The sequence below is a fragment of the Crotalus tigris genome, unplaced genomic scaffold, assembly GCF_016545835.1.
Source record: "Crotalus tigris isolate CLP2741 ecotype Arizona unplaced genomic scaffold, ASM1654583v1 scf7180000019553.37968852642:3898890, whole genome shotgun sequence".
NCBI lineage: Eukaryota > Metazoa > Chordata > Lepidosauria > Squamata > Viperidae > Crotalus > Crotalus tigris.
Genome location: NW_024097591.1, coordinates 2,816,125 through 2,842,228, shown reverse-complemented (window position 1 = coordinate 2,842,228; position 26,104 = coordinate 2,816,125). Strand labels below are relative to the sequence as shown.

At 40.3% G+C, this 26,104-nt stretch overlaps 1 long non-coding RNA gene across 1 annotated transcript; it reads left to right on the top strand.

Moving 5' to 3' along the window:
- Positions 1-448: 448 nt before the first annotated feature.
- LOC120317157 lies at positions 449-2,041 on the top strand. The gene is made up of 2 exons (XR_005559145.1): positions 449-511; positions 1,510-2,041. It is a non-coding gene; the product is annotated as an uncharacterized LOC120317157 (long non-coding RNA).
- The last annotated feature ends 24,063 nt before the right edge of the window (positions 2,042-26,104 follow it).

Genomic DNA, 26,104 nt, shown 5'->3' with positions numbered 1-26,104 from the left:
CTTGACTACCTTCCCCAAAAAAAGATTTGTCCAAGATGCTTTCTTAATTTCTTTCATGCCATGTATATTGTAAACCTCTGCTTACTCCAGCTAATTTACAAACTATCGTAGCTACTTGGATTAAATAGACATTACTTTGGGAAAAGAGGGTATGTGGAAATTGCCACATACTTCCTGTGTTTTGAGGAATCTTTAAGAAATCCAGTCACACCATCTCATGAAAATCACCTGTCGTGTTGGGCGCCCATTTTTCATTCTCCTCAATGTTGGCCAACATTTCTGAGCCTTGATATATGGAATCCTTGACATAAGGCAATTATGTTGCACAGGCTGATGTGATGGATGAAGACTCCAGTTGCAACACACAGCCCATTTCTTCCGCTTATTGGGTCATGAATTGGGCACTTCCCTTGAAGGAAGGCAAAGAAACCATATAAAAATGCCTCATCGCAAGCATCTAAGCACACATTTGCGGTATTCCACCATTGCAAGCTTTCCCACTGCAGTTTGGGTAAGTCTACCAAAGCTTTGTCTTCTTATGCCTGCGATTGACGAGAAAGAAGATCAGTGTTTGTTTTTGTTAAGATTCCTTCTTGCAAAATGAGCTGGTTTAGGGATAGAACGTAGTGCTTTCGAAAACTCAGAATATTGGATTTATTAACCATCTTAAGAACTGGCAAATTGGCCAGAGAAGTAGATGTGCACTACTGACATGAGAAATTATTCTAGTTTGCACTTGATATAAAGGTATAGAATTTAAACAGGTTAGTAGGCACCAACATTTGCAAGGAATTATTTATGGTCAGGGTTACTCTGCTGGTAATTCTGCATTATGGTTTGAGGGCTCATCTATTCTTTCCACCTTTTCCTTTAGATACCTGAAGAGACTGGGAAGAACAGGGTAGAGAATTAGATAGTATAAACTTTATGTCTTTATTTTATTAATGTCTTTATTTTATTAAAATGCTTGCCTCCTGCCCCAATCTCATGACTTTGAGCAATTTACAGTGTGTATCGAAGTGCAATAGAAAACAGCTAACAGCGGAAACCGTTGTTAGCACTGATAATGTTACCTAGTTTGGATAATGAAATGTCTGCAAGAAAACAGCCAAGCTCAGAGACCACCAAGGACCCCTCATTTCAAACCTGAGCTGTAAATATTCTCCTTTATTGGTACACCATCTTTTTCCTGTCTTTGAGATATATTCACGAGCGTGTAATAACAAACATGCAAGAACTGTAGACAGCATGAGTGTGGAAACTTGTAAAAAGTTCTCACTTTTTTCCAAGACAACAGTTTTTCCCTTGTAAAAAAAAAAAAATTGCATTGCCAAGGGCGACCGGATTGGAAGACTTGAAAATTAAAAAAGATCAGACACTGAACTCAGTTTAAAATGCAGGTGGGATCCCAGAAACAATATTTATCAAAGTCTCTGTGTTGCTAAAGTTTGGGAATGCTGGGCTGGGCCTCCATAGCAGATGTATTTATCCTTTCTTGCTTTGCCACAGAATTGTTGACAAACAGACGGTCAGGATGTGCTCCCGCCATGACAGAGGATGCTCTCATGACAATGATTGCAACAGAGGGAGGAGCTCCTGCCATGAGGATAGAGGTTATTGCTGTGACAGAAACAATCCAACTTTCACAGTTACGACCATACCGGTGCTGCAGGATCAGAACCCTGTCACCCAGAGCCAGAAGCAGTGCCCCGTGGTTTATTCCACTCCCCAGCTCCAACAACCTCAACAGCTCAAGCAGCCTGTTCCATATCCTCCCCAACAGCTGAAGCAGCCACCACAACAGCTGAAGAAGTAGGAGAGCAAAACATGGAGGAAACACTGCAAGGCAATGCATCTGGAAGCCAGCAATTCGTTCCTGTTCAATTTCCTGCTTATGCAAAAAAAAAAAAAAAAAAAAAATTATTTGATTGGCATTGAAATTCTCCCGCTTCTTATCCTGCTTGATATAGGATTTGTACACACTAACCTCTTTGATGCTTTGATCAGCAGCAAGCATTAAATAGCATGAATCTGTATTTGATTTGGAGTCCTTTTTTTTATGTGGATGACTTGGACGAGGAAGGAGAGTTTCGGTGGCTGGTGTGGAACTGTTGGTGGTGGATCAGTAAGGGCAGACCACTGTGTGCTTTAAATCCTGGAGTTGATTCTAATAATGCAATACATTCTCAGGCTTGAAACAAACGATAAAATCCACTGGTTTTCTTTTTCATCCACGTTCACCTTTCTTTCAGACTTTAACAGCTTTCTCGTTGTGTATTCTTATTTGAAACAAAAATAACAGGGTCAGCATGAGATGGTAAGAAATACCAGAAGCTGCAAATCAGCAGCAAACCACAGACTAATCATCTCAGCTCTAATTTTTATCCATTCCTTCTAATAAGTCTCTATGTCCTGATTTGGTTAAGTTGCTGTTTGATCACCACTCATAATTGCAGAAAGAAATTAATAGAGCGTAATCCAGATGGCTCAGATCCTTGCTAGATGGCCAGCAAGGCCAGTCAGTGATCAACAGAGAAGAAGAAACACAGCACAAACGTGTTCTAGGTCATCCTGGTGATCTTCCAAATATAGTATATTACCATTAACACTCTCAGGTCAGAATGGAATATAATTGGCATTATTTTGAGAGCCATAATCCCAATATCTTTGGACGACATAAATGTTAAGAATCTAACTAAAGCCTTCCAAAGATCTGAAGAATATCAGAAGAGATCTCCACCCATCTTAATGATAAGTCCATGGGCAGAAAACAGACAGGGAGAGATGTATTCTGGATAGGGTCTAGTTTCATAGGTCCAAGCCTATGATGGTATTCTAAATACAATGTATTGTTTCTTCAATTCTTCTAATAAATAGATTTGGCCACTTAGAAGGTTTTCATAGGTTGGTTGGCAGACAGAGAGAAGGATGATCTCAGATAGTTGGCAATTTCACACCAATTCTGATCCCTTTAAAATGTCCGACTTCTTTGGCACTTGGTTTCTCCCACAAAAATAAAAATAAGGAATTTTAGAGATGGCAATAGCATCTTCTTTCCAAAGAAAAATAAATAAGGAAGTCAAGATAGATAGCCATACCAACACCTACATTTACTGTTAGATAGAATAATATTGTAAAGCAGTCCCTGCCAGGGACACTGTATGTATCATCACTATATGATCTCTTGAGATTCTCTGGAAGTTGGGGATGCTGGGCTGCAGCTCCCGAGCCACCAACCATTGCTCATTCCTCTGAATCCATCCAATGACAGTTTCCTTTTCCTGGGAGCTCAGGCAATCAGGATTTGTACTTCCTGGCTGTTCTGCCTTGTAATTGGACAGCACAGCCAATAGCTCAGTTCCTCTCCCAACCGTCAGCCATTGCACTCTACACAAACACAGAGTCAAAACTGCCAGATATTCATTGCCTTCATGTTCCAGAAGGTGATGCCTTTATTAAGCCACTTTACCCAAACAATATGTATACAAGCAAGATCAGATTACAAAACAGGTTGGAAAGAAAGAGGAGGGAAGGTGAGATGTCGTGCAATCTTGACACCCCAAGTCTTAAATTGGAAAATTACAAGCAGGTTCACCTGTTCAAATTAAAACCTGTCTAATTCTGATTATGGGACAGTTTTGGGCTCCTGCCAGATCTATTCAGTTGAAATCAGAAATTAATGGGCAACGGAGAGAAATGGTTTGGATAAGTGGGGGGGTGGGGGGAGGAAATTCCTGTCCAAAGCCTGCCTTCAGAAACTTTTCCTGCAATTAGTGGAAGAAAACAGAGACAGGTGCAAAGTTTCAGGTATGTTGCTTGGCAAGGTAGATGCCCTAAAGAGAATCAAGATGGGAAATGATCATGTTCCTTCCAGGTGTTAAACCTGAAAGAGGGCAGATGTGCAATTACGTTCCAGATTTTCTCTTTATTCCAATTGGCTTATTCATTAAGAAATAAGGCAGCATTCAGGGAGGGAAGATTCAGGAAATAACAGCAAGGGGTGCAATGCATACAGAAGTACGTTTGGATTAACATCTTTGAGACAAGGTTATAGTAATAATGGAAGGAAATAACACTAGAAATGATGGAGGTGGGGATTATGGTAGAAGTAGAGAACAGGAAAGGAAGATTATAAGAGCAAGAAAGAGGCCAAAGTTAGACAGCGATGCACAAAGGAGGTAGAGGCTAAACCCAGCGCAGCAGACATGACTGTTCTGGGCCAGCAATTCTTCCCAGATCCAGAGCAGAGCAGCATATATTATGTCTTCATGGCACAGCAATTCAAAAGTCCTGGGAGATGTGGTCAACTTCACTTGAACTGTTTACAGCACTGGGAACAGCAGGCGGATTGACCTGAATAGCAGCAAGGAGAATAGCAGCAGGGTGAGCAGCACGGAGTGCAGCAGCACGGAGCACAGCATGGAGCACAGCAACTAGGACCACAGCCTCCAGTCGGCATACAGATGACGTGTGCGTCACCACCGCCAGAGTGACCACAACAGTCGCAGCCGCAGCCGCCGCCACCACCACCGCCGCCAGATTCCGTGTTGCCCATTTCTGCAAAACAAGAAGGAATGATCTAGCAGAACAGGAGAGGAATTGGGATGAGCAGCTGCTCTGAAATCTTGAGACAATTCTTCTTTATCATCCATGGTGTGTGATGACTTTTAAGTCAATCTACTGTCTAAGTACCCCACATCAACATTTCCCTTCTCCAATTTGCATACTCCGCCCCTTATTGTTAGCACACTAAAAGCAAATGCTTTATTTTTACAACAAAAAGGAAATCAGTCATGTCACGAGACCAAGCTTTGGCCATAAAAATCAGAGAACCATAGTCTCCTAGAATTGGAACTGGCCACTGAGGCATACCAGATCCCAAATTAAGAATAACCTAAAACTTAAACAGAGAGTTGTCCAGCTTCTGCTTGAATTCATCCATCAATGGACAGCCACTACTTCTCCAGGTGATTAGGCCATAATCCTATTTTCAGAAGAAACCTGTGAGATATTTCTCATAAGCAGGAATGTCCCAGGAGTTTTTTCTTTCAAAATCAGGATCTTAAGATATCCTCCCATCAAACAGTAGGTTTTGTCAACTTGTCCAATCAATGATGATAAGATGTAAGCTTGATATAGCTGCCGATTCTAACATACACCTATTTGAGCCAGTGATTCTGAATTCCAGACGGCTTCATCTGTCTCCAACTAACTGTTGTCTCCAACTGTTTAGAAAACACCAAACTATATGTTCCTCTGTTCAGCAAATGGTACAAACTCACAAAGGTTCTCTATTCTATTGTAGCAAGCTTCTTATCTGAAGCTAAAGATTTTATCATCTTCAGGATGACCAATCAAAGTCAACTTACCTGCTGGAAGTGTTGCTTGCTAACAAGGTAGACCAAGGAAGGTTATGATGTTCTCTTGGGAACAGGGGGCCACCTTTTATACTCCATCCTCAACCTTCCCCCAGGAAGTGAGACAATGCCTTGGAATGGCAGGTTCTTCACTCATTCAAAAAACACGTTTCCTTCCATCTGGTTCTTTGACTCAATTCTATTTCTCATTAAAGGACATTTTTCTAGAAGTATATGATTAACACCATCTTCACTTAGCAATGCTGTAATTCCAAGTCCAGAGGCAAGAGGAAATTTGTTCTTAAATTATGAGCCCTAAACTCGAGACAAATTTCAATGCATCATGAGGACCCCATGGTTGAAGGTCTCATTATGGACCTCATGCCTCTTCATTGACTTGACCCATAATTGACTTGACTCTTCGTTGTCTTAACCCTTCATTAGCATAATCAAAATCAGGTGTAAGCAAAACAGATCGAGGAACTCTGCCCTGGGGACTATGAATGCATTGATAAAACACAATATCCAAGAAAAATGTAGGACAGGTTGTCTGGAATGCTGTTCACACTACAATTTTTTTTTCATTTTGATTAAAAATCTGAAAGAGTCCACGAGGAACTGAACTAATTTGATTTCTAGGTATGGTTCAAGGAAAGGTCAAGAGCTGTGCAATGCTTTGAAAGTTTGATTCATTTCTATAAAGTTCAGAGTAGGATTTCCATTTGAAACTGTTTCATGAAGCAACACAATCTTCTTACTTCTAAACAAGAAGCCCATGGGTGACTACACTTCAATTTGTCTCCTCCATCAGTTCCAATAGCCAGAAGAGACTCTTGGCCAGGAATTTTCTCCTGAGAAGTAAAATGTTTTCAAGGAAAAAAACCAAGAAAGTCCAGTTGCCTTTTGGAAAAGCACTTTTGGGACATCATAAGCTGATGCCAAACCAACATTGCACAATGCTATCATCTCCTTTGTACTATCTCAGTGTCACATGTTCCTGGATTTAATGATGTGGCTTTATCAAACAAAAAGTGTAGGGAGTACAATGGCTACGAGGGAAAAATCCACTCCAAAGTGCAAGCTGCTGGTGGGAAAACATTGTAGGGAGAACATGTTAGAAGAGTTGTAAGCCCAGAATCTTTTTAAATGTTAAATGTTGATTTTTTTTAAAACAAAAGAAGAAAAACAAAACATGAAGAACTGAAACAAAACAACACGGACCAATTTGTCCATCTCAAGTATGATTTGATGATTCAGCCACTGCATTTGATTCATCCGCTGCATTTCCTAGTGTGACCTTCTGATTACAGATGCCAAGCAAACGTAGAATTGGCATTCTTCTTTTAGTTTGGGGCTCTTCCTCAGGGGTTTAAGGGTAACACTATAATTAGAAGTTATTTCCGTGCATTAGTTCTCATGTAACTTCCCACTATCGACCTGGTGCTCAGAATACTTTTGGTTGTTGTTTTTAAACCATCCAGGCCCTTGTGACATGGTCACAATGGAAACATTACTCAATGTTCACCCTTTTTCCTTCTTGTCCTTTGCTTCTCCTCCATTGTTCTGACTTTTTTCCTGTTGTTTCCTCCTAATCCTTTAAGTCACTTTGATGTTAGGTGAGAATTATAGAGTTGAACGCTGCATAAGGCACAGACATACATTGAGTAAGGACAATGAGCCAGAAAAATGACGTGTTAGATGACCATTTGGCTTTATGGTTAATAAAGAGATCACCATTCCTTATTAGTGCCTCATTTCCCAAGTGTAGGGTACACGGAGCTCTATAAAAGGTCCCCCTGTTCCCCAAACTCTTCATTCACTCAATTGGATTAATTCTCTTAGCCATTTCCACCACCTACAAGGTAAGTGGTCCTTTGTTGCTATAAGCAGACCATTCCTGGATTTTCATTTTAAAAAGCTATAACACTTTATAGCTTTCTCTCCCGTTTCATTTTTTTTCCCTGTAGCTGATAGTTTAATCTAAAATTGGGAGGAAAAAGCAAGAATATATAGAATCCATTTCTATGTATACTTCTTAAAAATAAGTCTTGTTGGATGTCATAAACCAACTTCCAAAGGTGAGGCTACAATTCAGTCTTGGAGCTTTCAGAACAAGCCAAAAACCTGTTTTATCGTGCATCTGGATCACTCAGCAGCAAACCAGCTGCATTGGAGAAACTCAACAACATGGCAGGACCACCATCTCATTTATCTGTGGTCTTTCCTCAGTATGCTGCTTTCAGTTTTGAAATAGTTATTTAGAAGACTGAACTACTTTCCAAGTCATCCAAATTGGTGGGTGATGCTCTTTGGAGCTAGTAAGTTCCATAATTTTCCTCCCACATTCTTCGTTTACAAGTAGACATTTTAATGTGTGGAAATTGTGGCTCCAAAATTGTGGCCCATCATTCTTCTGAAGAGAGTACCTCTAACATTCTCTTGTTTCTTTTCAGCCAGACCTTTACAACTCATCGCAAAGATGGCCTGCTGCCCCATCTGTGGTTGTTTCCCTTGCTGTTGTGTCCCCTGCTGCTCTTGTACCCCCTGCTGTGGTTGTGGGCCCTGCTGTTCCTCCTGTGGGGCACCCTGCTGTTGTTGTTCTCCCTGTGGTGCTTGTGAGTGCTGTCCCCAATGTTCCTCTGCTTGTGGACCCTGTTGCAATAAACAGTCCTCCGGATGTGGGTGTGGCTGCAGCTGCTCCCCTTGCTGCCCTTGTTCTCCCTGTTGCAGTTGTGGATCTTGCGGTGGGTCCTGCAGTGGATCATGTGGTGGGCCCTGCGGTGGGTCCTGTGGGTCTTGCTGTTCATCTTGCTGTGGTTCCGGATCCTGCTTTCCCAAACAGTGCTTTTCCTAAAGAACTCCAAAGGGCACTGCAGTAGGACCACCGAACTACACAACCCAAACATTCAAGAAAATGCCATCGTCATTCCATGGCGGTTGACCTCCTTGTGCTTAACTAAATGCATTCAGTTTTTAGAACTCTGCCCTTCCATTAATTCTCCCTAGTTCCTTCTCACTTCTTCCTTCCCTTCCTTTTCTACAGCCCCGCTCTGTTCAGATTTTGAAATATTACTCTCATGACTATCTCTCCTGCTGTTTTTTTCCTTGGTTATATGATAGATAATGGATAATAAACATTCCAAACAGCTCTGCATTGTTTCAGTGGATTTCATTTTCTGATGCCCCCCATTAAATCAACACACCCTGGGTTACATTTGGAGGATGCATTGTTACACTAGGTTTCTTGTGGAACAAATTACATAAAACATAATAGTACACCATTGAGCATAGCATCAAATAGGATACATAAGAATTGCTCATGATTAGAAAATTATTGTATGATCTTTCCCACTTCTTCTAAATCACTGCTGTGTTGGTGAAGATAACATTCATGAAACTTGATATGTGAGTCTAGCCATTTACAATCCAGACTTTGTACCTGGCTAACCACCACTACCTGAAAAAGCTAGTTAGTACTATGGTACTACTAACCCTACTACCTGAAGGAAATGACAACTACTTCCATACTCTGGTCAAGAAAACTGTCTGGGTAAATCTGTTAAATTACTGGAAGTTGAGTTTGACTCAATGGTATTCTGATCTTTAACCTAGATTTTATATCTAAGTTCCACCCCCAGCACCATTTATGAATGCTGCTTTTTTCCATGACATTAAACTATAGTTTATTTCACTAGCATTCCTTGTAGTTTGGATTTACATATGTAAAGACAATAGAAACTAAAGTACATTTTGGTTTAAGTGGCTTAGATCTTTATTGTCATCCTCATCAACATCATCAAAGCAATGTAGAGTTGATATATTTCTACATCTAATTTCTTTTTTATGGATATTATTAATTAAGCTATCTTCCCAGGCATGTAGAAATGAACTCATAAATTCTCCTGAACTTCTAAAATATTGTTGATATATTTCTAACCCTATAAAGAAAATATTGGCAAAGATCATGAGACATTTCTTCCTCATCGATATATTGTGTTTTTAAACTGAATATTAGCAGAAAGAACAATATAGAATACATTAAAAGAAAAAGCTATGATTGATGAAATCTGTAAAAATTCAAATGCTTCTTTTTAAAAATCAATGGAGGGCCCTAAAAGAATTGATTTTATTTTGGAAATCAAACTGCAAGTCAGACCATTTAAAATCTGGGGAGATTTTCAGTTGCTCCCTCCTATCGGACAAAACAGTCTTCAGATTTGAAAATGGAGAGTCGTACGATTTGACAACAGATTCTTCCTCCATGTTGTCACCTGGATCTTCCTTGCCCAAAGTTAGTTCGTCTTCCTTAATTAATATAATTAGCCTAAATGGCCTTCATGGAATTTTATTTTTTAGGGCGTGTGATAAAAAATGGAAAACTTTTAATCCAATGAAATCCAAGTAACAATCTCATGAAGAGATAAGGGAGTGAATGCTGCTTGTAAGCCTGTGGAGATCAACATTCTTCACTGCAATTTCCGACTGCCTTCTGGTGCTAGATAGGCAAAAAAAACACTGTTATTAACCTTAATAGTTCATTTTTGTAACTTAATCGTAAAAATGAAAGAGGCACCTCATCAAACAGAGACAGCTATATTGACGGAAGATAATGAACAGTTCCCCAATTTTGTCGTGACGTCTCACTTCCTCCAGAAAAACTACATGGAGTTGTATAAAAGGCCCATATCCCAGAACCACATTACTTAAACCTACACGCCTCCATCTACTACTACACAACGTAAGTCATAACAAATTTGGCATTATTTTTGTTGTTCAATATAGGTGCATCTCTGCTCTAATCCTTCTTCTCTTGCAGTAAGGCAATTGCAATTAGACTTTGCTTATTAGCTAACCCTACCATCTCTTCTGGAACACTAAAATGGTAGCTAGATTAGCATAGCTGGCATTCCTTGGAATACTCCAATGGATGAGAAAAGTTGGTTACTTCTCTAGAACTGAATCCCAGAAAAGTATCATCCTTGTGAACACTTTCCTGTTTTTTTTTTTTTTTTATTCCAGCCTTCCATCTCTTACCATGGGCCACTCTGGCTGCTGTGGCTGCTGCGGGAACAACGATCGTAGATCCACCGTTATTTTGTGCATGCCCTCCTGTGGCAATCAGTCATGCTACCCAGGTTGCATGCCGTTCTACGGATGTCCGCCAATGTGTTGCATGCCCATTTACAGCACAAGCACACGTAGAGGTTCATGTTGTGGCTGTGGCTGTGGTTGTTAAAAATCAGCATTCTCCATTCAACTCTACAGCTGCAATAAAATCAACACAGCACCACCATTCGAAGATTCGTTGGTCAACCTTTTCTTTTCCTGTCTGCTGAGAGACAAGCTGAAGCTTTACAACTCCTCTTCTAAAACTCTTCAAATTCTTCTTTTTCTTTTTTTGGGAGAAGAAGCTCTATTAATCAAGAGCGGATGACCTGATTGCATAGAATAGAGAAGTGTATAATTTTCATTCTCTTCTCAAGCTAGAACCTTTTTTCCTTCTATTCTTTTGCAAATAAAGTTCATATTATTGCAATATTTACTTGTGTAAGTCTAATTTCTTAAAAACTAAAAACTATACCAAAAAAGAGAAGAAAATATCAAGATGATCCTTAAGTAGCTTGATGTAATTTTCTCACTTGTTCTCTTGTTGACGTATTCATTTCACTGAAGAGATCCACATTAATTTTTCAAGGGGGATGCCAACTGTATCATGGAATAGTAAACCTTTGATCCCTCTTCACATCTCTAGTAATTCTGTCACATATAAACCAGGATATATGAAAACATAGTTCAAAATGAAAGCTCCATAAAGCAAAATTTTGAACTGATTCTGGAACCAACAAAATTTTAATTGTAGTGTAGTACATGCCATTTTGAACTGTAGTTCAAACCTCATCTCCGTTCTCATGATATTCTTCATGTGGCATCATAGTTTGGCTCGAGTGAAATATAAAGATCTCAAGTCAAGCTTGAGTCTTGGTGACTGATTTCATGGAGATTTCCCAGCAATGTTACAGAAGTTTGCCCCATCCTCAGATGTTTCGTCTTCATCAGCCAACAGCCCTGGAGTTTCCAGACAGATACCATCCCAAGTATTAACCCTGCAGGTCCTGCTTAGCTTCCTAGATCAAATCAATTGCAACAACATGCACTGCAATGACAATCAAAGCCATGGTGGCGCAGTGGTTAGAATTCAGTATTGCAAGCTAACTCATTCTCCACTGTCAGGAGTTTGATCCTGATCGGCTCGAGGTTGCCTCAGCTTTCCATCCTTTGGAGGTCAGTAAAATAAGGATCCAAACTGTTGGGGCAATATGCTGACTCTGCAAACTGCTTAGAGAGGGCTGTAAAGTGCTATTGCTTAATACTATTGCTCCTACAGGGGGAGCGTTTTTGTGATGGAGAACAAAGATGGATCTTCAAGAAAATCATGAGATTTCTCTCTGGCCCACAGTCCAAATATTCTATATTTGGATTGCATTTGGTTTGAGAAGCTACATTACAGCCTCACCAATGCCCATCAGCATTATTTTTGCAGTCTTGGAGATATACTTGACTAGGCATAATAGGATTTATTTTTGAATAAGACTGCATGAAATGCATCCTACCTTGACAAGCAGCTGCAGACTATATTAGATTTGTAAATAAGGTCCTCTTGAAATGGGTGGGAGTTTTATATCACTTCATACACCTTTCCTTTAAGAAATGAGGCATTATCGTGGTTTGGCAAAGTATTCGCTAACTCTCAGTGGACTTTTCCTCCAGCTCCTATTCCTGACCTTAAACCATCTCTAATTTTTTTTAAAGTGTCTTGAATGATTAAAGCTAGACATATATGAAGCAATAAAGTTGTCATTAAACAATCAACATTCATGATCATCCACAACGTCATCTCTTGGCTCATGAGTTGGTTTCATCTGGATCAGCTTTTAAGAAGTCTCACTGTTCTAGAAGATTAAAAAGCATACCAAAATTGTCCTGCAGTAATTCAGTCAGACTGAACCAGAAGGCATGTGAAAGATTATAGTTTGAAAGCTGTACACAGTCATAACTTGGGCAAAGTATTTACAGTTTGCTAATTCATTATTTATTACTTCCTCCTTCATTAATTAAAATTTAAGGGATAACTGAAGATACAGTTTATGATTGATCGGTGCACCCTGTGAATGCCTTTGGGCTAGCAAAAGATGCAAAATACAAAATTCTGTTGATCCCAGATTGCATGATTGAAAATGGACAATCCAGTCCTAGACCGTGGCAGTGCAATTTTTCAGGTTTACTTTATGCAAATAACTAAATTGATGTGTTATGAATCTAAAGCCCATTTCATGTTAAACTTCTCTCCAAAACAAGACTGTGGTTTTCCTCTAGATTGCCAAGAAAACCTCCCAAGTTTTATTAATAAATTATTAAATTTATTACCTGGGGGGGGCATGATGGCTCAGTGGTTAAAGATGCTGAGTTTGTCAGCTGGAAAGCTAAAGCCCAGGTTCAAGACACAATCGTCATACAATGAGGTGAGCTCCCATTAGTTGCCCCAGCTACTGCCCACCTAGCGAATGCAAGTAGGTAAATAGGTACCACTCTAGTGGGAAAATAACAATGTTCCATGAGCCACATGACCACAGAAATGTCTTCGGACAATGCTGGCTCTCTCCGCTAAGCATCAGAAATGAGCACTGCCCTCTTAGAATTCGGACACGACTGGACAGTAGAAACCTTTACCTTTGCCTTTTATTCATTAGCCATAAGGTTAATGGCTCACTTTGATAAGCATGCTTACTGCCTGAAAAGCTCTTTTAAGTTATATTTTAAAATAAATCTTCAGCACAGCCTGCTTGATCTGAACCTTGCCCTAATGCAATGCCATCTTGTATTTAATCATAGCCTTCATAGGATACTTGCCATAAGAGGTGTGTGTGTGTGAATCAAAAGAGATCCGAGAGGACCAGGGGCATTTTTTAAGTGGTGAGAATTAATTGACATTCTTTGATGCTGACTCATCTCCTGAAGGAAACAATGCAAGCAGCTCTATTTTCTTAAAAAACAAACAAACAAAACAACAAAATTAAGCTGCTGCGCATTCATCTGAATCCACTGCCGGAGCTGGTCACTTCAGTCCAGTTTAAGAAGGTAAGGAGAATTCCCTGGATTTTCCTGGGTTAATTCAAGGCAGGTTAATTCTTCTTCCAACTGAACTGTATTGTGTAGATTATGGGGAAAAATCATCCAATAAAACTCTGGAGCCATGAAAGGCAATATTCAGTTGAGTTTCTGTGGTTTTCTTTTCCCCCCTCCATGGCAATAAGTTTCAGTGGAAGAGTTTCACATACCCATGGACCTTGAGAAATCATTAAATTCACCCAACATACAAAGCTAAAAGAGTCCAACGTTTTGTGGTAATCCAGCAGCTGTTTTAACAAACTGTGTTAACCAAACAAACCCATGATAATTTCACTAAACCTCTCTTGTCATCTAAAAGAGCACTCAAAAGTACATTTTCCCCAAGGTTGAATAAGAATGGCTTGTTATAATCAACATAATCATGACAGTTTTTCAGCACAATGCTAAGCAGTCAAGATGTCCCCACTGTCATCTACAAAGATGATGACCTAGAGACTCATGGAAATGAATATTTCTGGGCATAATATTGCTGTAATCGTTCAATTGTTATACACTCAGAAAGAGATCCACTACTCCTACAGTAATGTGTGCGGATGGGAAACTGGCACAAATCTATAAAGTGTCCGCCTGCACCCATTAGTAGTTAGGAAGCGGCAACCTTAGATTATGAGGACTGTAAATAGGAGTAACAACACCCAAACCACAACCAATTTGTGCTCATCTAACAAAGGTTAGATGAAGGAGCAGGATTAGTGGGGCCCTCTGTGTTACGCAGACTTAAATTCCTGTGTGTAACTATTGACTGCCTAATTGGTGACCTTGTTGTGCAAACAGACTCTCTCACTTTGATGTGGCATACAACAGGGTAGGCTAATCCAGGCAATAATCATTTAGAGGGTAGCTGAGATAGTCAAGAAGGCAAGATGAATGGACAGATTGTGGGGAAGCTGGGGTCATCTGTCACATCGGGACAGCCAATCACATGTTTTTGCTCAGCACATCTATTATCTTAAACAACAAGCCTGCAGAATTCCTTCCAGGTTAGCATTAGAATTACATTGCGGCTATTCCAAGATAGTCTTTAATTATCTACAAGACAATAACATCTTTTTTCCCCCCGACTTTTTGATGAGTCAGCTAGAAGTGGAAGATGATGCAAAGATGAACATTTACAGATATCTAGGTTACTTCTTAGACCATGATTCAATACAGTTGATATGATTCCTGTTTCATAATAACCTCTATGGCTGCTAATATTATTACAATGAATAATAGCATAGACTATGTCAGAAGGAAGGCCCGAATCTCTGCCACATCTTACAAATGTGTACTGGTTGCATACTTTAGGATTTAGAACTGTTTCTTCTTGACTGAACCTCTGAACAGTGATGGTGAAGGCTCATACAAGTAGTCCTCATTTAATGACCAAAATTGGAACTGGCCACTTGGTCATTAAGCAAAGCAGTCTCTGATTGAAATTACTCATTTATATAGGTGAGGATTGGACTGCTAACTAGACATTATTAATGTCGTCTCAGTCACAAAATGATTGCCCATTTTTAATCTATCCTGAAGCCTATTTTCTGGAATTACCACCTCGTAATCCAATAAAACTTTCCACTCCTCGGAGGCAAGGCTAAAGCGTTGACTCCTGTCCCAGCCCTGGAGTCCCCTAGGCAAATATTGTCATCAGAACACATGATGCTGACATCTCTGTATGTCTGTCCTGAGCCAACCTTGCTGACCCCGGCTGCAAGGTTCATGTGAGGATTACATGCTAAGTCTCTGAAAAACTTCAGAGTGGACAGATTCCCCAGACCAAATCACCTTTCTGAATCAGATCATCAAATGAGAACAAATAGGAATTCCTCTGTATCAGTTCAATGATTTGGAAAATCTTTTATGAATGAGCCAACCCTGCTCCTTTTTTCCCCCTAGCCTAGCCTGATTCAGGAAATTCCCTTAATTGACTCAGTTGAGAATATCAAATGATGCTTCAAATCAGATTGGAGCCACACATTCTTATGCCCACATGATGTATGTGCAAGGGCATCAGACCACTCAGAAACATTTCATAAATGCTAACAAGGGTGCATACTTATTTTTGACATCAGTCTGCTTTTCACCTTGCTCTACAACATGTTGCTAACACAAGAAGAAGAATAAAATATGATCAAGAAATTGTCAACTGCAATCATCGTACCAGCTCTTTCCTTTCTTCACTATGGGGAAATAAAGTTAAAGTTTTGCCTATTCATTAACTATGTATCATACTTTACACAGGAGATGAAACCTTATGATTTGTTTATTTGTTTATTATTTATTAGACTTGTTTGCTACCCATCTTGCCTAGAGGCAACTCTGCGTAGTTTACAAACATTGCTCTCCCCAATACCATTAGCTCGCACTAAAAAAAACTATTCTATTTTAATTTCCCCTCTCTAATGTCTCTATTACTTTTCTTGTTATGTGTTTGTTGTGCTGTATATATTTACACAATATGCCTGAGGCGGACTCAATCCTACTTTTGTACAAATCCTCTACAAGTCTCTAGAGATCAGTGCATGGGTTTTAATTTAAAAGAGATTAATGTGGACAAAATATACAGGAAGGAATTAAGAGCCCAGATAGTTTCGTAAACTCTCAAGCAGGTGACTACACAGCGAAACGAGAGTGGGTGAACTGCTAATCTGCTGTGAAGATTAGCAGTGTGAAAGGGGGGGGGGGTTAAAAGATACAGGAATAGCAACTGGGAGAATATCTGATCCTGGGAACAGCAGCATATTTAGAAAAGCAGGACTTCTCACAACAATAGCAAAGAGAGGATCAAGTTTGGACACAATCCTTGGAAGAGTTCTTTCTGCTGTTGAGAAAAAAGAGGTTGTTCTGTAATTAACACAATTCAAATTCCATAGGAAGTAAAAGAACTCCTGCAGGAAGTTAGAAAGCGGCCATCTTATTGGGTGAAGGCATGTTTTTTTGTCCCATAATGGAAAACAAAGATGTTCATTCTGGAGTATTCTTCTTAAAATGAATTGCTACAAAGGAACACTTTCATATCCATCAGATACCCACTTGAAGACTTTCAAAATGGTCCATGCAGACTATAGGAACTATATTTTTTTCCGTTCATCATCAAAAAGCACAACTTTCCACCGTGGCACCTTGTGCCTGATGCTCTCCGAACTCAGTTGGGAAAAGGAACGGGTGAGCAAAGCTACCTTCAGATCATCACAAACTTCACACCTCCCCAGATGGTAGTTAAGATGATTAAGAATCAATTTCTGTTCAAGGATTTCATCAATGAGAAACAGTAGCTAAGAGGTCCTCTCTGTTAATTCCCCATCACACCGTTGACGGTCATCCTTTTCCCCACTTCACAGTTATAATTTGTCTTCTGTTCTCATGGATGGAGGCACACTTTTTCTTTCTTCCTAATTTGTCCTCATGATGCTCCCATCAGGTGACATATCATAGGAACACAATTTCTGAGTCACTTAGTCCAGTCTTGCTGACTCTGACTATCAGCAGCTGCTTTCAAGGCATTTTTCCACCCTAATTGGAATACAGCCAGGCAACAAAGCACAACTTTTTGCACACAAGGTAGAGGAAACAAGGTTCCCTCTACATCCCGGAGGCCAGTACAGAACATAATCCAATCTCTTTTTCTGTTGAGTTTTTGATTGTTTTCAATCTAAAATGGACCAAATATTCATTTCAAAGGGGCGCGGCGTCTCAGCTTTAAAGATGTTGAGCTTAGCAGCTGGATAGCTGACAGCTGGGGTTCAAGACAACAAATGTCTTTGGACAACGCTGGCTCCTTCAGCTAATAAACAGAGATAAGCACCATCCCCTAGAGTCAGAAATGACTGGACAGGGGAAACCTTAATCTTTAACTTTGCATAAAAGCAGCATGGAACATGTTTTAAGCAAATTCAAAACTAGTTTAACAAGGGAAGAGAAAGGTCTAATACAGACACGTCAAACACAAGGCCCGGGGGCTGGATGCAGCCTGCGAAGTGGTTTCATGCAACCCACAAAGCCATCCTGGAAACAGTGAGGGAACAGCCCCCATTGCCTTGGCCCTGGCCCAGGCCAGCTGGGAACCAATGTACAATTTTGTGGTGGCCGTCTACGCTGAAATGCATTCAGTCTTAGCTCCACAAGGCCGTCTGGAAACAGCGAGGAACCAGCCCCTGCTGCATCGGCCCCACCCCCTGGGTGCATGCTGGGGAGGTGTCACCCTTTATGAGGGTGGAAGTGGCCAGTAAATGGCCCTCACCTACTTCACATATCCGGCTTGATGGGCTCTGCCCTGGTCCCATCCCCTTCTGCCAGAGACCTTCAGATCTGTCCCACTCCTGCCCAGGACCCCACAGGCACTCTTGATGCAAATGATGTAGAGCTGGCCATGCCCACCCAGTAGGCCACACCCACTCCATCCACGCCCACCCAGTAGGCCGCACCCATCTAGCCCCCTCAAGGGCAACTGCAATGCTGATGCAGCCCTCAATGAAATTGAGTTTGACACAAGTCAATACTGTTGCTTCTTCCAAAGCACCTCCTCCAAAAAGCAGGTCCAAGAAAACTAATTATTATTCTTTTAGGATCACCATATCCAACTAGTGGAGGCAAGCAATGAAAAGGCTCTACTTGATTTCCAAGAGAAGGGAAATCTGGAACAAAGTCTTGGATGATCTGTTGAATACATGGATCGGATCACGTACCCACATCTAATGGAGTCACATGAATACTGACAGTACCCAAAGAGAAATGGACAGACAGAAAAGATAAATATGTATATACATTACTAATTGCAACAGTTAAGGGGAGTGGGGAAGAACTCTAGCAAGCAAAGTCATATGGATATGCCAAAGGGCAAGCCATTATGTGTTAACGAGCAATAATGACGATGACATTTGACCCACATGGATCCCAGCGAGGAACTGTTCTCATTCTCTCCCTTCTCATGTTCTTATTTAGGAAAAAATCTATTTCAGGTGCCCTCTGGCGTGTCTGCGGTGTAAAAATTATAATACAATGAACCTCAGATGCCTCTAATTATATATTGTAGGAAAATTCTCTTCTAATGAAGAACCAGAAAATCCAAAAAGACATGGGATAGGTAGATGGCATAGCACTGACATGTGGTTCGGTGTATGAAAAATTTTCCCGTTCTTCTGTGGTGCATCATCTCTTAGGGGCAGGTTCTATGGAGCTATATAAAAACACCTTCAGTCTCTGGGTAGTTCATTCATTCACTTTCATCTCCAGTGTGCTTACACGTTCAGTGCTGAACAAGGTAAGTTGGATTCAATTCCTTATTTAACAAGGATTCAGATAGAGGTAAATTGCTTTATGCAAGTCAGTTCTGCTACCAGAATTAACGGGTGACTCATCTGGAACTTCTTGCAGAACGAGATCCATCAGCTTCTCTTCTTAGCTACCATGTTTTAAGACTTTCAGAAGTTATATTTCCTCTAAAATGTTACTCTAAAGTCAAATGTTTACCAGCTATTTTGTGAATACTTGAGTATTGAGTATTTAAATATTGGCTATTTAGCATTCTAGATTTTGATGTAATTGGTTTCTTATATTAAAGGGACTTTGGGTTACTATATTCAACAGTACACTCCAAGTTATGTGTTATAACTGACAACTCTAAACGAGCGATGTCTATCACAGTTTCAGCGGCAAAAGAGATATAGCATTAGCCCCATAATTGGCATGTAATATTTTCAACAGGTCCATTTTATTATTACTTAAAAGATTTGGGGATAGTAAAATATCAAACACCCAGATTTCAAATTTGGAGATAAATTTTCACATTCAGATGCACACATTCTAAGATTTAAAATTGCATGCTAAAATTTGCCATAGCTGAACACTTTGGTCAAAGTTTTTATTTACCTGCTCAATAAAAAAAGTGCTCATTTTGTGGGACTAAAACATAATGAAAAAAAAGGTCAAATAATTTGTCTGGACAAATTAAAACAAAAACCTATGTATAATAATGCATGTATACATGTATGCATGTATACATGGACATTATTAACAAGAACATTATTATTTTTTCAGTTCATTACAACAAAATGTCTTCTGGAACCAAAAGTCCTAAATGTGCCAAGTGTGGATGCTCCCCTTGTTGCTGCTCGAAAACTTCTTCCATGACTAAGTGTTCCAAGTGTGGGTCCTCCCCCTGTGGCTATCCTAAAGCTTCTTCTTCCTCAAAATCTAAGTGTTCCAAGTGTGGGTGTTCCCCCTGCGGTTGCTCAAAGACCCTCTGTGCCAAGTGTGGATGCTGCCCCTGCTGCTGTTCTCAGTCTGCCTGCTCCAAGTGTGGATGTTCTCCCTGCAGCTGTTCACAGTCACCCTGCGCTAAATGTGGATGTAGCCCATGTTCCTGTCCTCAATCCCGCTGCTCCAAATGTGGATGTTCCCCTTGCTGTTGTTCCCAGTCCCCCTGTGCTAAATGTGGATGTACACCATGTTCCTGTCCTCAATCCCGCTGCTCCAAATGTGGTTGTATCCCCTGCTGCTGTCCTCAGCCCCGCTGCTCCAAATGTGGATGTTCTCCCTGCAGCTGTTCACAGTTACCCTGCGCTAAATGTGGATGTAGCCCATGTTCCTGTCCTCAATCCTGCTGCTCCAAATGTGGATGTTCCCCTTGCTGTTGTTCCCAGTCCCCCTGCGCTAAATGTGGATGTACACCATGTTCCTGTCCTCAATCCCGCTGCTCCAAATGTGGATGTATCCCCTGCTGCTGTCCTCAGCCCCGCTGCTCCAAATGTGGATGTTCTCCCTGCAGCTGCTCACAGTCACCCTGCACTAAATGTGGATGTAGCCCATGTCGCTGTCCTCAATCCCCCTGCGCTAAATGTGGATGTATCCCCTGCTGCTGTCCTCAATCCCGCTGCTCCAAGTGTGGATGTTGCCCCTGCTGCTGTTCCCGGTCCCCCTGTGCTAAATGTCGATGTATCCCCTGCTGCTGTCCTCAATCCCGCTGCTCCAAGTGTGGATGTTGCCCCTGCCGCTGTTCCCAGTCCCCCTGTGTTAAATGTGGATGTATCCCCTGCTGCTGTCCTCAATCCCGCTGCTCCAAATGTGGATGTATCCCCTGCTGCTGTCCTCAATCCCGCTGCTCCAAATGTGGATGTATTCCATGTTGCTGTCCTCAATCCCGCTGCTCCAGGTGTGGATGTTCCCCATGCTGTTGCTCTCAATCTTGCCGCTGTTCCAAATGTGGATACTGCCCCTGCTGTTGTCCTCAGTCCCGCTGCTCTAGGTGTGGATGCTGCCCCTGCTGTTGTCCTCAGTCCTGCTGCTCTAGGTGTGGATGCTCCCCTTGTTGCTGTTCCCAATCCCGTTGCTCCAGGTGTGGATGCTTCCCCTGCTGTTGTCCTCAGTCCCGCTGCTCTAGGTGCAGATGCTGCCCCTGCTGTTGTCCTCAGTCCCGCTGCTCTAGGTGCAGATGCTACCCATGCTGTTGCTCTCGATCTCGCCGCTGTTCCAAATGTGGATTCTTCCCATGCCGTTGTTCCCAGTCCCGGTGCTGCAGATGTGGCTGCTGTCCCTGCTGCTGCCCCCAGTCTTGCTGCCCCAGATGTGGCTGCCCCTGCTGTCAACAGATCCAACCTTGCTGCTATCCCTGTCGCTGTCCCCGTTGCTGCTGCAGTTCCACCTGCTGCTCACCCAAATAATGCAACTGAGAGCTGCAGATCTGAAAACAAATTCTCCAAGAACTGCCAGTCTAACCACTAGAAGATAAACTTACTTGCCATCTGTCATCTCAGCACCTGGAAATACCAATCTCATTATCAACAATTTTAAAGAAAACCTACTGATTATAACCCTGGGCCCACCTGCCTAGTGAAATGCCAAAGTGTTGTATCTACTTCCTATGTATAATGGAGGAGTCTTTAATGTAAACGTTTTTGAAAATAAGTAACGAAATTAGTTTTAGCCTATTCTACAGAAAAAAGGAGCTTTTCATTTTTTTTTCTTGGTATTTGGATTCTGTTGTATCTTCTAACTTGTATTTTAACGACTATAATTAAATTCTGAAATCATGCAAGTGACGAGTGTGGTTGGTTCATTTCAGTTAGAGAGAAAGGGAAGAAATATTTCATAGAATGAATCTTCCCAGCCTTCTTTGCATGTATGAAAATGTTGAGCATGATTTTATAATAATCTATTCTGAGACACAAGCTGCATTCACGTATCTCAAATATTATTTGCTTTCATCATAATTTCCTGGATGAACCACAATGGTTTAATACTTCAATTACACTAAATTAGTTCAGATGATGTTACCTAATTTGAGTATTGAAACATCTGCAAGAAAACAACCAAGTTCAGAGAGTACCAAGAACATCTCAGTTCAATTACAGTTTATATCAGGGGTGTCAAACTCAATTTCATTGAGGGCTGCATCAGCATTGTGGTTGCCCTTGGGGGAGCCGGATAGGTGTGGCCAGAGTGGGTGCAGCCTACTGGGTGGGCGTGGATGGAGTGGGTATGGCCTACTGGATGGGCATAGCCAGCTCTTCATCATTCACGTCAAGAGTACCTGTGGGGGCCAGGGCAGAAGTGGGATAGATCTGAGGGTCTCTGGCAGAAGGGGGTGGGACCGGGGCAATTGCCAAGATGGCCACCACAAAATTGTACATTGGCTCCCGGCTGGCCTGGGCCAGGGCCAAGGCAGAGGGGGTCGTTCTGTCATTGTTTCCAGGATGGCTTCGTGGGCCACATGAAACCACTTCGCGGGCCGCATCTGGCCCCCGGGCCTTGTGTTGACATGTTTGGTTTGTATCATTTATTTATGAAATTTTTATAAATTGCTCATAAAAATCAACTGGGTTACCTACAATATAGATAATAAAGGTTTAAAGAAGTACTACAAGAAAATTAAAATTAGAAGAATTAAATAGAAAAGCTAAAAACCAAGATGATGGGTGGTGAAGATGGAGGTGAGGATTTTCTCTACTTGTTTATTTTGATCATAAACAAGCTATAACTGACCAGTTCACATGTAATATTAAACTATGCTTTGCACATTATTGTACTTGAGAAGCTCCTATCTCACTTACTTCAGACGCCATATTCATGTATTCTTTTGCACAAAACCTCTTAGTGAATTTATAGTGTTTGTGCTCTCGTATTACAATTCCAAACTCATAAACTTGGAATAGGCAATTTAGGTCTTCAAATCCAACCCTTTTCCAAGTGCAGGAATCCAAATTACACTTTCCCAAAAGATGGCTGTCCCACATCAGACCATTAAAAGAAACCCCACCACCTCTCTGTCTCCACTGCCAAATTGTTCTGTTAGGAAAACTGCATCCAACTTTCAATCTGAATCTTAAATCAAAGGTAATTAATATTCCATATGTCAAACACTGGGATGCTAGAGAACAAGTCTCAGTTTATTCTTTGAGATACTACTACTGGAACTTGTAAAAGTGCTACCACACCAAATAAGCCACTCTCTCCTTGCAAGCCTTAGTGTCCACTCCTTGAATCCGTATCTCAATCAGCTCTTTAAAACTGTCTTAACTATGTAACACCTAGATAATGAGTTCTTTCTGAATATTATAGTCAATTAAGGCTTTAATCATTGTTACACACAGAAATGAAGGATCTGTAAATATAACCAGAACCAAAGGTATAACCTAATTATTGTTCGTTTGATGGTGATAAAAATGTTAATTAAATTACACCAAGATCCTGTTGTTGTTTTTTAAGATGAACACTTGCAGATAGTCCCTAGCTATTTTGTGGGAGATATTTATGTCGGCAAAATCTCACAGCGGTAACAGAATACAGTGGGAGGACACCATCAAAGCTGACACCAGCTAGAACATAGAAAACTCAAAGAGGTAGTACAAGATTGAAAGATGTGGAGAGATCTGGCCCATAGAATTGCCAACAGTTGGACATGACTAAGTGGATATCATCATCATCATCAATTTGATAAATAAGATAAAAAATATCCCAAGTAGTTTAATGAGCTCTAATAGCTTTAGCTCTGATAATCTTGTGCTATGATTACTTTAATCATTTGCAACACATAGCTGTTTAATGATAGGAAACAAATACTCAAATAAGAAAATGGTAAAATATGAAGGATGTGAATTCTTGAACCCCAGGGAAGAACCAGCAAACTGAAGATGGCTCTGCTAAAAATGAAGCCAACAATGATGGCAGAAATCAAGAGCTGGAGACCAGGCTGGCTCTTTTTAATTCTTCTTGGGACAAGGAGATGGCCCACAAATGCTGGAGTCCAAGGGTATTTTTTCTACACCTTATGCTCCTGCACAATGCTGCTTCATTCTCCATTACTGTGTCTCTTTCCAACAGTGTTGTTTTCAAATGAAGCAAGGCTAGCACAAAGCTATGAAATAGCTCTGGAGAATTCCAGTGTGACAGCTGTTAACAGAAGAGTGATTTAACAATTTGGCTTTCAAAGCCTTCTGATTTATCACTTGAACTCATCATGTCCAATTAAAGAGTTGTCACTTTCTTTGCCTTCCTTTGTTAATTACACGTCTCACTCATCTTCCCTCTGTACGGTGCCTAGTAATGATTTTAGTCACTCAAAGACAGATGAGCTAACTTTATCTTCTTTAAGTCAAGTTTCGTTTGTCGTTTTATTACTCTTTTACTTGTAAGTATGTACAACGCTGATTTTGTTATTCTTTTCCCAGGTAATAACAGGTCTGAGAGGACCTGGCTTTCTCTAATTGGCTCCTCTTACTAAGGTACAATTCTTTGGATCCTTCAGAAGCCCTGTTATAAAACCAATATATATATAAATATACTCAATATTTCAATCTACAACATAAAAATAAAGTTCTGAAATTGAGTTCCCATGTTCTGATTTGTTCCTTAAACTTTCTCTTTCCCACTGCAAGAGGACTTAATGGGCCTTCTAAGCCCATATTTTAGTGTTCTCAAAAATGTCTAGGATTTAACATTCAAAATACTATAATAATATTTACAGCTAGAGAGAAACGGCAAAGTCAGAGCAACTGAGCTACAGTTAAGAGACAGATGATCAATCTACCTCCACGTCAGAAGGAATTACCATTCTTTCATATATTCCTCCTGGCCTGTTTTACAATTCATAATCAAAAAATATAGACATGCAAGACCTACAATACAGGGCATGAGAGAATTAGAGTATAATTAATTTGAATCACGATGTATAACTATAGGTTATGAAAAGCTACACTTAACCAAGTGGCACGCAGGCAAGAAAATCATGGGAGGGGGGGGGCTTTTCATCTTCTTGGCATTTAACCAATTCCTCCTGGATTTATACTTAGTTTGCATTGTCACTTAAGTTAACCTATTTAAGGTATTATCTATGGTCATTGTAACACAGTTGTTCCTTTAATATGAGATAATAATAATAATAATAATAATAATAATAATAATAATAATAATAATAATAATAATAATAATAGATCTTGGAGGTCATCTAGTCCAACCCCCTGCTCAGGCAGAAAACCCTATACCATTTCAGACAAATGGTTGTCCAGCCTCTTCTTAAAAACTTCCAGTGTTGGAGCGCTCACAACTTCTGGAGGCAGGTTGTTCCACTGATTAATTGTTCTAAGTCAGGAAATTTCTACTTTGTTCTAGGTTTAGAAGTCCAAGAAGCAATAAAAAGATTATTAAATAGTACATAAGTTGGTGAACATTGATTTAACATACTGTTTAGTCTGTCGCATTTAAACACCATAGGCTGTGATTAGAAAATGATCACACTTTTTTTTTGTACTTGAGTTTGAGTTTGTTTTATCCATTTTCTCCCAAACATAATCAAATTACATTATTGTTCATCACACTTCTCAAGGAAGCACATGACAGATTACTTATGAGTTGTCTAAGTAAGAAAGAAGTGGTGACTAAAAAGTAATTCTGGCTTATAATTGAGACAGAAATAACAGATTGGCTAGACCGTATAATTTTTTAAAAAATGCAATTATCTTTAAATCTCAGCCAGTGTTTATCTTATTTATTAAAACATTTTAAAAACCCACCTAAAATGATTGGGTCACTGAGAAACAAATTAAACTCAACTATGGAATAACTACATTTTCTGATCCTAAAATATTTAGGTTTTTCATGGAATAAAGAACCCCATACATTAGTCATTCATTAAAATAATTCCTGGGTTTTCTTTGCTCTAAACTCAAGGTGACATGTTGGCATTATAGCGAAACATAATATTCTGCCCCACAAAATAACTCAGTAGCCTTTTTTTTTTCCTTCACTACAGTACAAATAAAATAATGCATTCTTGGGATTTAGAAGGCCAGAACTGAGATTGTATTTCAGCTTAACATCCTCCAATTTCACCTCCAAGAAATTTACAACTTTGTTCCCCATTCCACCCATTTCTTACTAAGTTCACACTTTTCCCCCTGTGACAAGTAGTCTCTCAAACATTCCTCCTTTGTGTTACATACTTAGTTACAGACTAAATGTTAAAGAAAAGACTAAAAACTCTGACTTCCTACTTTGAGCAACCCTGGTGACAGATGAGAGTTTGGGGCTGAACAATTACAAATAGATGCATGGAATATGTCAGGTGCAAAGGATCAGGACCATAC